At 41.7% G+C, this 12,097-nt stretch overlaps 1 long non-coding RNA gene across 1 annotated transcript; it reads left to right on the top strand.

Moving 5' to 3' along the window:
* Positions 1–4,922: 4,922 nt before the first annotated feature.
* On the top strand, positions 4,923–11,769 carry LOC307218186. Its single transcript, XR_013839865.1, has 2 exons — positions 4,923–5,097; positions 11,521–11,769. It is a non-coding gene; the product is annotated as an uncharacterized lncRNA (long non-coding RNA).
* The last annotated feature ends 328 nt before the right edge of the window (positions 11,770–12,097 follow it).

Genomic DNA, 12,097 nt, shown 5'->3' with positions numbered 1-12,097 from the left:
TTTCAGTTTATAGTTTGAAAGATCAAAGGAAATTTAATTACTTATATTAGTATATTTATATAGAATGTAATGACATTCTGAAGTGTTTCACAGGGATTAAACAAATCATGTTCCTGGAAAAAAAAGGTTTCCCCTCTCCTCCCCTTAAGGTTTATATGTATTAGTAAAAGTATTGTTTAAATACTAGTAATGCATGTCCAAGTTGTATACCTTTCTTATTGCCTATGTAATCACAGGTTGTTGACCATTGTCATGTGTGGTTTTTTAAAAAAGTATAATTAAAAAATAGTATTAAAGTGCTAACTTACACATTACATAGGGTAGCAAAATTAGGTGGGGGGATCAAATATTTTAACAAATAAGTAACTTGCCTAAGGGTCCTCTAAAACTGGGATAAAAGCGAATGCGATAAAACTGTAAATGGAATATGCTTAAGTATTCATAGAATCATAGAGTTGGAAGAGACCACAAGGGCCATCGAGTCCAACCCCGTATTAATACTGATTTGGAACTGGTTTTGCTCCTTACTTTGCAAATCCTAAGTGAGGCTGCTGAGCACTTCCAAAGTTTTGCCAGCTGGCGCTGACCAGAACTTCCACCCACGCATTTTCTCCGAGCCACTAGTTTCAGGGAGGGGGCTGTTTATACCATTTCCAGGCTGATATGGATGGTAGTGGGTGGGCCCTGATACTGGGGACTCGCCAGAGAACCCCACTTCTTTCCCACCTCCCATAAGACCACATTACAAAGCCTAATGCCAGCTACCACTGGTACTAATGCTAAGCCCAGGGAGCTTCTCTCTGCTAGTTGTGGGGCATTTCTGCACAATCCTGATTGCCTCCAGCCAGCATATCTGGGGGGGGGGGGGTTAGGATTGTTCTGATAGGAACACTAAATGTCACAGTGTGCCTGTGTGTGTGCTCTTTATATATTAAATATAAGACCATTCTTGTAAAAACATCCTATTCCAAAAGTTCCATAGAACATATTGTTCAGAACTCTGCAGCTGCACCAGGAAATTGTGTGTGTGTGTAGAAAGAGAGACTCTGCCCCAGATACCTAAGTTAATTAATCTCACATGCCTATTAGTTTGACCAAAAGATGGGAGGATAAACAGGATTCTCTTTGGAGAAGTCTACAGTATTAAAGTCTTCTAGGTAGAAATTATCTTCATTTGCAGTTCTCAGGAAGACTGGGGGGTTCTTTGCTTGTTTCTGAGCTGTTTCAATGTTAACTCAGTGGCAAGTGGAATAAGGAAATGCAAGCACACAGCTTGGTTGAGTCCTGCAGATTTCTTTCTTTCTTTTTGCCTCTGTTAAGGATATACACAGTAGTATGTTTACAGGAAGTGATTGCTATGCAGACAGTTTGCCATTCTTGATGTGGTAGCAGATTTGACTAATAGACTCACATGATTACATTTACAAAACTGTAGACAAGAGCTCTGATGAGAAGGCTCCAAGTCACTGCATTCTTGAACCATCAGCTAATCACATGATTAACTGCTTTCCCCTCTGCATTATGCTCTTCTTTCGTGGTGATCAGTAAACAGGCATAGGACTTTCAAAACCCTCCCTACCGCTGGAATGTGATCCACAGTTTCATGAATGCTGTGCCAAAATATGCCCTACAATTACTCAATAGTTATCTTCCCTTGCACACAAAAAAGTCCTCAATTTTTCTGCCTCACTTTTAGGATGCTTTAGGATTTCAGTAGATGTTGTGTTTTGAGTTTACCTTAGCATTGCAAAGTGGCACAGGATTGTGGGTTGTGCTTTTTTCGTTCCAGGGAATGGTTCTCCAAGACTTAGCAGCATACCAGGCTGCCCATGCTTGCAGATGTGAAAAAAGCCCCATGGGTGCAGCTACCTCCCTCTGTCTCCCTCTTCACATTCACTTTACTTAAACGTGTTAATTAATTGTATTGCTTTTAAATATTTTTATGTTGTTGTACACAGCTCTTACGTTTTGGGGAAGAGCAGTATATAAATACTTGTATAAATAAATAAAACAACCCACTCTTCATTGCTCACACAATCCCAGAGCGGGGGGGGGGGGGACACCATATTTGCCAAACGTTTTAGTCGCTTTAGCCCTGTTTTTACTCCCTTTCTGAACTCCAAGGTAAATACAGTGGTACCTCGGGTTACATACGCTTCAGGTTACAGACTCCGCTAACCCAGAAATAGTACCTCGGGTTAAGAACTTTGCTTCAGGATGAGAACAGAAATCGTGCTCCAACGGTGCGGCAGCGGCTGGAGGCCCCATAAGCTAAAGTGGTGCTTCAGGTTAAGAACTGTTTCAGGTGAAGAATGGACCTCCGGAACGAATTAAGTATTTAACCCGAGGTACCACTGTTAACGCGGGTGGCACTGTGGGTAAAACCTCAGCGCCTAGGACTTGCCGATCGCATGGTCGGCGGTTCGAATCCCTGCGGTGGGGTGCACTCCAGTCGTTCGGTCCCAGTGCCTGCCAACCTAGCAGTTTGAAAGCACCTCCGGGTGCAAGTAGATAAATAGGGACCGCTTACCAGTGGGAAGGTAAACGACGTTCCGTGTGCTGCACTGGCTCGCCAGATGCAGCTTGTCACGCTGGCCACGTGACCCGGAAGTGTCTGCGGACATCGCTGGCTCCCGGCCTATAGAGTGAGATGAGCGCACAACCCTAGAGTCTGGCAAGACTGGCCCGTACGGGCAGGGGTATCTTTACCTTTACCTTTACCACTGTTAATATATTTTTCTAACAACATTTATTTACTGCTTAATTGTAATAAAACCCCAAAGCTGTTTGCTCCCCAATTAAATAAATATAACAATAAAATTATCAGTAAAATATGCAGTTAAAACCAAGTATGTATAACATCAACCCGCCCCCCCCCCCCAACAACTCAGTCAACTAAAACCAGATTAAAACGCATGATACCTTCTACATGTCTGGCAGGCTTGCCTAAGTAAAAATGTTTTTAGCAGGTGCTAAAAAGAATACAGTGAAGGCACTACCTGATATCAATAAGCGGGGAGTTCCAAAGTGTGAGTGCTGCCACACTAAAAGTTTGATTTCTGGGAAGGGTGCAGAACGTAGACCTCTGGTGGGGTGATGTGTCAGATGAAAGAAAGGTCATATCCACACCGTCCATTTAAAGCAACCTTATTACAAAACCTTTCAAAGATAAACACATAAAAGCAATATCCTTCCCCAACCGTAATTTTCTCTCCCATTTGATAATTTTCAAATGCAATTTTTTAATTAATTGCTGGGAAATGGTCCCCCAGCCATCCCCACAGGAAAAAATTTCACCACAGCACTATTCTCATAGATCTATCACTATTTTTTAGTTTATTATAAATAAAAAGGAAGTGCAACAGAGATCTTCAATTTCACGACCAGCCTGAAAGGTAGATTCAGTGAAATTTATTTATTTATTTATTTATTTATTTATTTATTTATTTATACTTACCATTATTATGTCCTTCACCCTAGGGTTCCAGAGCAGGTCAGAAGACTTTGAATCGCAACATTAAAAGCAGTTTAAAACAAATTACACACAAGATCTCAAGAATAGGGTAGATCCAAAAAATATACATCTCAACAATCAAAGGCCAGGATAAAGAGGTGGGGAGAGAATTTCACAGCTTAGGGTCTGCTATCCCAGATTCTAAGGGCAGTGGAATTATCAAGAAGGCCCCCCTTTGGTGAGTGAATTTCATGGCAGCACAGGATTTGGACCTGCATCCCAAAGTAATCACAAATGTGTCAACCATTACACCAACTTGTTCACTTCTCTTTTGATCCCCCTGTAACGTATGGCAGAATTCTTGTTCTCCTCTCCTCTGTAGTTTCCTTGAATCATCTCTGTCTTTTACAAAATGTGTGAACTGTGGAAGAAAGTCCATGCTTTGTTTTTAAAGGGCTGTACACTTTACAAACATGTAGTTATCAAATTTTGGCAGAAGCGGTACAGTCTAATGTACTCTAGGTTTAATGATTGTCACGTGCTTTCTTCTCGCAGCTGATAGGGGAGTCATTCGAGTTATTTCTTGTTTGCTCATTACAGCAGAGCCAACGGCAAAGGTGCTGATAAATTTACATCTAGTACTGTACTTCCTCTGCCAGTGCATTGGCTTTAAAAAGGAGACTTTGAAAAACTGCTTTGCTCCTGCAAGAGATTCCAAAGTTTGAGGATTACCAGGGCTAAGCAAGTGTGTGCTTCATTCCGTTTCTGCTTTGTATAATTGGTGTTTTTTTAAAAAAATAAACAAATCCAAGCCAGATAATCTAATTTAGAGAGCAATCCTTACCCACATGGATGTTAATGGCTGGGGTGGGGGTTAGTATGAAGCACTGCTGATGGAGGACTGTGCTGCTGCTGCTGCAGATGCAGGACCTCCACCAAAGTAGATGGAAAGCTACTAATTTAGCCAGAATTGGGTCCCAAAATGGGGTGTTTAAGAGACAGAATGAGGCTGGCCAGACCACTCCGCCCGGAGGCAGCACAGCAAAAATCCCTTGCCCTCCCCTCAAAAGAAACCCTGTCACTATGACCAGCAGGAGCCAACACTGTTTTCAATACAGTGGTACCTCGGGTTAAGTACTTAATTCGTTCCAGAGGTCCGTACTTAACCTGAAACTGTTCTTAACCTGAAGCACCACTTTAGCTAATGGGGCCTCCTGCTGCTGCCACGCCGCTGGAGCACAATTTCTATTCTCATCCTGAAGCAAAGTTCTTAACCTGAAGCAATATTTCTGGGTTAGCGGAGTCTGTAATCTGAAGCGCATGTAACCCGAGGTACCACTGTACATCATTAACTCTTCACTCTGATCACCCCATGGTGCTGTTAGGATAGTTCTAAGAATAAAGCAGTTCAAAGTATCAATATTCACTTGGATAGTCTTAAAATTATTGTGCATGCTGATGTTTTTGCCTCTGCAAGTTTGCTGAAAACCTTTTCCTGACTAAAATAGGTATCTTTCTAATAATACACCAGTTTGGTGGTTTAAAGCAATGCAGGAACAGTTTTACCCTACATTTATATGCCTTTCCTTTCCTTTTCCAAATTGTGGTCTGTGGACCACCAGTGGTCTTCAAGCTATATTCAGGTGGGCTGTGGCATGTCTGCATTAAGCAATAATAATCCTGTTCTCACAATGGCCTGTGGGAAACTTGCAAGCGGGACATAGAATTCTCATACAATATAAGAAATAAAAGAAGCAGTAAAATACACTGGGGGAAAATCATACAGCATCTACCATAGCACATTGCAATTGATACAACAGGCAGAAAGATCACGTGGGGGTGGGGAGTTTGGTAACCACTGATCTAAGCCAAAACGTACAACACATCCATCAATTATATGCAAATTCTTTCTACCAGATGCACCTTTAATGCGGCCCATAATTGAACAAACACTTCCCAAAGAATTATGCAAAAGATCTGCAGCTATATTTTACAGAGAAGTTCATTAACCTTTTCATATCTGGGCTTATATCCCTTTTGTGCCACACTACCAAATGGATCATACCTATATTTATACTAGACAATGATGTATTTTAACAGAGTATCCTCAGTGGTTCTGCATAGCTCAACCGCATTCAATGCCATTGGCCAGTGTTTCTTGTCTCTACAAATGGAAACAAGGGATAAAATAATTCTCCCTTCTCCATTACTTGTTGATTGTTTTCAGATGAAGCAATGCATAGGCTCATGTTCACCCAGAAATAATGCTGGAAGAAAATATTTCACATTTTAAAAGAAAGCTAAACAAAGTTTCGAACGTTGACTGCTTCACACAAAAATCCAAAACCTGTTCTGCTCCTATGGAGGCTAATGACAGCTTGAGTATCAGCTTTGAAGCATTAAAATATAAATGTGAAGACAGGCTGGTAAATGAAGAAATGTTATTGCATAAGAAGAAGCAAATCTGGTTGAAACAATCCATTCTCTTATTCGCAAACATTTGTTAGTGGGATTAGTGGATAATTTTAGCCAATAAAATCCTTGCCCCTATTGATATTTTATAGGAGGAATCAGATTCTTAGGACACCCATTCAGTTTTCTCCACCTCACCCTAAAAAAACCACCCCATTCAGAGCCTAGTAAAAGGAAATTGAATTCCAAATTTGTAAACTCCTAAGCTAAGAACTTGTTTGTTTGTTTTGAAATGTAGAGCTGTTTAACAATGCTGAAGCCAATTAGCTACAAAAGGAAAATAGCTTTTCTAAATGACTTTTCCTGTTTTGTTTCAGAAAAAAATATAAGTTGGTAGCTGCAATGAAATGTTGCAGTATGGGTGTCACCTTGTTCAGGGTTCAGTCATAATCTTTTCCAAGATAATCCATTCCATTCCCCCGCATCTCTCAGTGGCCTCATAGTCACTTATTGCACAATTTTGAGGTCCCTCCCAAATCACCAGTATATACTTACATAATTTTAATTTATTTGTTTATTTAAGGCAAAGATAGCAAAGACAAGTAGAATCTGCAAAATGCTGAAAGCAGAATAGGTGTGGGATGATCTGTCAGTTTTGGTTCTCTCATTTTTTCATCTTTTCAATCTTAAATTCAATTTTCCACATTTCTTTAACAATCTATGACTAAATTCTCATGAAAATTATTGAGCATTTTAATATGAATTTCTCCTAATGGACACATTTTTGTATGCAGTTTTGACAAATGTGCATATTTCCACAAACAACCTTTACTAATATAACACATTTTTGTATGTTCTTTTCACTAATATATTCATTCATTTTTAGGCACAGTTTACCCTAATATGTGCATTTTTGTTAACATCATTTGGTTGGAGAAGCTGCATTGAAAAAATAGGGATTTTGAAGGATGACTATGTTTCAGTTCACATTTTGTTTTGAAAAGTTGAAATATGATAAATTAAGCTTTAAATGTGAACTGAATTGAATTCCTCATTCCGTCGGCTGGAGTTTCAGCCAACTAGCCATTCTGTCTTGCTTCATGGGGTGCCCCAGTAAAATAACAGTGATGGAGGCTAATTGGGAAAGGTGAGCTAAGGAGGGCAAGCACCTACCCCCCCCCCAAAAAAAAAATGTCTATGCTAGAATTGGAGGCTAGATTCTACTGGGCTGAATCTTGCAAGCTAACATGCACAGTCTTCTTAATTGTTATTATTTAATTAAAGGGACTTCCACTCACCTGGAGAGTTAAGCCTTCCACTTGCCACCTGGAGAGTGCCCGGGAAACCTGGAGACTTCAGGTGAGACCTGAAGATCTGGCAGCGCTAAAACATCCCATGCCGTCTCCTTTTCTAAGCACTACACATTTATGGGAGAGAAATTGAGGAGGAGGAGAAGAAATCTCAGGCACTTAATGTAAATAATAAAACACATTCTTGAATGAATTGGCAATTGACTGAAGACAGAACATAACTCACAGCCCAGTTTAGTTGAAGTAACAGGATTTAAACTACGGTATTTGGCACTTCTGCAATAAACACATTTACTTGGAAGTAATCCTCACTGAGGATTCAGTGGCATTTATTGCCAAAGAAGTGTGATGAGAATTTAATCTGATTTGGGCTGTGATCCAAGTACTTCTGACCTACTGTGGCTGCCTAGATTTTTAAAGAAAAAGGGAGGGGTGAGGAAGCCTTGATACACATTGTACACATGTAGAGTTCAGGTACATATTGTAGTGTCACCCAGTAGGGCGTTGTCCAGTGACTGAGAAACAGTGTTTGTGCTACACAACATATTAGAGGGTGGGGAATGTAAAAGCTAAAAACAATGCATTGCATAGTGCTATTTTAAGCATTCTGTGATTCTGGATTGTAGCTAAAATTTATATGGTATGCCAGTTCATTTCTGCAGGGGCAGAATGACCACCTCCCACTTAACTCTCTAGAGGATTCGACATTCTTGCTGTCCATAGTTTCAGGGTAAAAAAGATTGGTCGCAGCATCAGTTTTTATTTCTTTTGAAACTACCGGTAATATTTTACTCTTCTTTTATTCCTTTCTTAGCTAATTGCAGCTGCTGTTTCTGTCCTGTGAAAAGTTCTGCAAAAATATTTTAAAACCCAGGATCTCTTTTTAACCTTTTGGAATGCAGTATGGCAAAAATGTGCTGTTTGCAAGATTGTGCACATAACAAAAGAAAAGGAGATCTATTGAAAATGGCCTATTAGCATGAGAGACTTGTTAAAGGCAGGCCTGGTTACTGGATTCCATGAGCTTCCAGGGTTTGTTCTTGAGAAGAAAGATAGATTCATAGAATCTTGGAGTTGGAAGGGACTCCAAAGGTCATCTAGTCCAACCCCCTGCAATGCAAGAATCTCAGCTAAAGCATCCATGACAGATGGCCATCCAACCTCTGCTTGAAAACCTCCAAAGCAGGAGAGTCCGCCACCTCTCATGGGAGTCTGTACCACTGCTGAACAGCTCTTGCTGTCAGAAAGTTTTTCTGAATGTTTAGTCGGAATCTCCTTTCTTGCAACTTGAAGCTAGTGGTTCGAGTCCTACCCTCCAGAGCAGGAGAAAACAAGCATGCTCCCTCCTCCATGTGACAGCCCTTAAGATATTTGAAGATGGCTATCATATCTCCTCTCAGTCTCCTCTTTTCCAGGTTAAACATACCCAGCTCCTTCAAGCACTACTCATAAGGCTTAGTTTCCAGACCCTTGATCAGGGGTCGGCAAGGCTTACCTTGCCTGGGCCAGTTCACTGCCACGTGGCCTCCTCCATGGGCCAGATATTGGGTGCGTGTGAGATTTCCAGTATCTGCGTCTGCACAGACGCAATTTCTGGCGTCTGCATCTGTGCAGATGCGATTTCTGGCTTCTGTGCATGTGCAGACGCGATTTCCAACACCCCGGAAGCAAGTCCCCATGCCACACTGCACCGGTTTAGTGCAGCGCACTGGGACTTGCTGAGCGGCCAGTTCGGTGGGGGGGGGCTCATGGGCTGGTAAAATGACCCCCATGGGCTCCTTGTGGCCCATGGGCCTTAGGTTGTCAACCCCTGCCCTTTATCATCTTTGTTGCCCTTGTCCGCACCCGTTCTTGTCAACATCCTTCTTAAATTGTGGTGCCCAGAATTGGACACAGTATTCCAAGTGTGTTCTGACTGAGGCAGAATAGAGTGGTACTATTACTTTCCTTGATCTGGACACTGTGCTTCTGTTGATGCAGCGTAGAATAGCATCCGCATTTTTTGTTGCTGCATCACACTGTTGCCTCATGTTAAGCTTGTTGTCCACCAAGACCCCTAGATCCTTTTCACAAGTAGTACTAGTAAGCCAGGTGTCCCCCATCCTATATTTGTGCATCTGCTTCTTCTTGCCTAAGTGCAGAACCTTACATTTGTCCCTATTGAAATTCATTTTGTTAGCTTGTGCCCAGTACTCCTTTGTGATTCCCCCTTTCTTCCATTTCTTATACATGCCCTTCTTAACTCTCAGCTCATCCGTGAGCTCCTTATGCAGCCACACTGGTTTCTTAGAACCTCCCACTTTTGTTGGTATAGATAGAGGCAACTTACTTAATTTTTGTTTTGTTTTGTTTTGTGTGTTTTAAATAAAATTTTACTTCAGTGACTGGCTCGTTGACTTTCTGCATGCTTACAGAACTGCAAGTTAATAACTGCAATAAAATTGTGGAGAATTTGGCCCTTATGACTCTTTACTCACCCTTTCTTCCCTGGCAGGGAGGGGCACAGTTTGCCCCAGGTGTCAAAATGCCTCATGCTAGCCCTGGGTCCTGGAAGCCTCAGGCTTTGAGAGTGCTGCTGCGTGCAGTTCCTGCTTGCATGCTTCCCAGAGGCATCTGGTGTGAGAGCAGAAGTAGATGGACCACTGGCCCGATCCAACAGGCTCTTCTTAGGTCCTTCTGCACCATAGCCTAAACAAATAGGTATTTACTGTATTTCTCCAACATGATAGCAGCCTCTGACCCAGCCCGCCAGTGGAATGCGGTCTTTGGAAGGTTATCCATGGGGGAAGTTCAGCCCTTTTACTCTGAAAAAGGCTCCCCATCCCTGTTTTGTCTGCTAGGCTGTTTTATTTTCCATATTATTAGTATTATTTTTTATTATATTTTTTTGCTAATTTTGTGTTTTGTGCTGACCAGATAGAAAGGTAGGATGTGAACACTTTGAGAAATATGTAACTAACTAACTAAAGTCATTTTACTTGGCTTGACTGACTTCAAGAAAGGGGGATAGTGTAATAATAATAATAATAATAATAATAATAATGTGTACTATTACAGGACAAAAAATCCCTTTCTCTGAAGGTTTTACAACAAGGCATCATGAATGGTTGCCATTTGGAATTCTGTCTCCCTTAGGTGGGGTTGGTGGGGAAAGGCAGCAGTTGCTGGGAAATCTCCCAAGTCATGGGCCTTCTGTTATCAGCCTCCTGGAAATTCTGTGAGTGCCACCCCAATGAAGCTTCCCGCCAGCCATGCAATAAACTGCCATCTTCCAGCTGACCTTTGTGACTTTTGACCCTTTGGGGGGGGATGAGAGTTCATCAGCTGTCCATGAGACGGAAATCAGGCAAAGGATTTTTATAGGAAGTTGCACCCATTGACTGCACCAGTTTCTGAAATCATCCTTTCCCATCCTTTGAGGGTTTTTATTTATAATCAGGCGGCATACACTTAACAAAAATAAATCCATACCATACGTTTAAAGCACCATGATCCCACTTTAAGCAGTCATGGTAAAGAATTCTGGGGAGTATAGTTTGATAAGAGTGCTGAGAGTTGTTAGGAGACTCTTATTCCCTTTACAGAGTTACAATTTCCAGAGTTCCTTGGGAAGAGGGACTGGTTATTAAACTACTCTGGGAACTGTAGTTCTTCGAGGGGGAATAGGGTTTTCTTAGCAATGTTCAGCACCCTTAAACTAGTTCTCAAAATTCTTTGGTGGAAGTAATGACTGTGTAACGTAGTATCATAGTGCTTTAAATGTGTAGGGTGAATGTGGCCTCTGTCTACTGCTGCTGATACTGCATCTCTTTCACAATCTGGTTGTAATAAAAGGCTTGTAATGTGCAGTTTCCCAGCTCATTTGCAGAGAGTGCAGCAGTTGCCTCCGGGTGAGCGCAGGAGTGTCAAGCTACTCACCCATCTGCTAGCCACACAGGACTGCTACTGGGCCTTTGAGGCTACAAAAATAGAGGAGTGCAGCTAGCTAAATACTGCCCTGCATTGAACACAGTGGAGTGGACTGGGTTCATGGAGATGGAGAGAGTATATGACTCTGAGGCCATTTCCAGACAAATTGTTTACTGAGCATTTGTTTCAGGGAGGATAGATGAGACTGGCTATTGGCTGCCTTTTCCCATCATTTCCCTTATTGCAAAAAGTCCAGGGTGGTGGGGGGGAGCAGATTTCATGGGGAATAGTTTGTACAACTTTAATTTGCTGGTATGTAATTGAATCCCACCCAAACACAGTGATGGCCTGAAAGCACCTTTTGATTTGTAGTGGAGCTTTGTTTTGCTGCCATTCCCATTCCCCTTTTTACCCCTCCCTTTTGTTGTTGTTTAGTCAATTCGTTGTGTCCGACTCTTTGTGACCCCATGGACCAGAGCATGCCAGGCACTCCTGTCTTCCACTGCCTCCTGGAGTTTCGTCAAATTCATGTTGGTCGCTTCTATAACACTGTCCAACCATCTCGTCCTCTGTCATCCCTTTGCTTATTGGCCCTTTAAGAACTTCCAGAAGCAAAATCAACAAAGAGTCTTGCAGCATCTTTATGTCCACAGTTATTCCGTAATAAAATATGTTAGGATGTTTCTGACTGGGTGTTTATTGTGGGATCAGTGCAAGTCATGCAAACATTTTTTTTGGGGGGGGGAGGATTTTCTTTTGCAGAGTCTGTACCCCCCTCCCCTTAATCTGGTTCTATTCTTTCCTGGAAAAATCTGATAAGTAAAAATATGCAAACCTGTTGCTAATGACGCATTTGCAATATCTCAAGGACCCAGTTGCAAATTAACTCCCCCACTCTGGAGTGCAGCCTTTATTGTTAAGGTGCTACAATATTCTATACTGATTTTGCCCCTTTAAGGAAGAGGAAAAGCAGGGGAAGCATGAAGCTAAAGTGGGCATAATTGATTTCCAC

Source organism: Podarcis cretensis (genome assembly GCF_951804945.1).
Source record: "Podarcis cretensis genome assembly, chromosome: 6".
NCBI lineage: Eukaryota > Metazoa > Chordata > Lepidosauria > Squamata > Lacertidae > Podarcis > Podarcis cretensis.
This window is presented reverse-complemented; position numbering and strand designations above follow the sequence as displayed.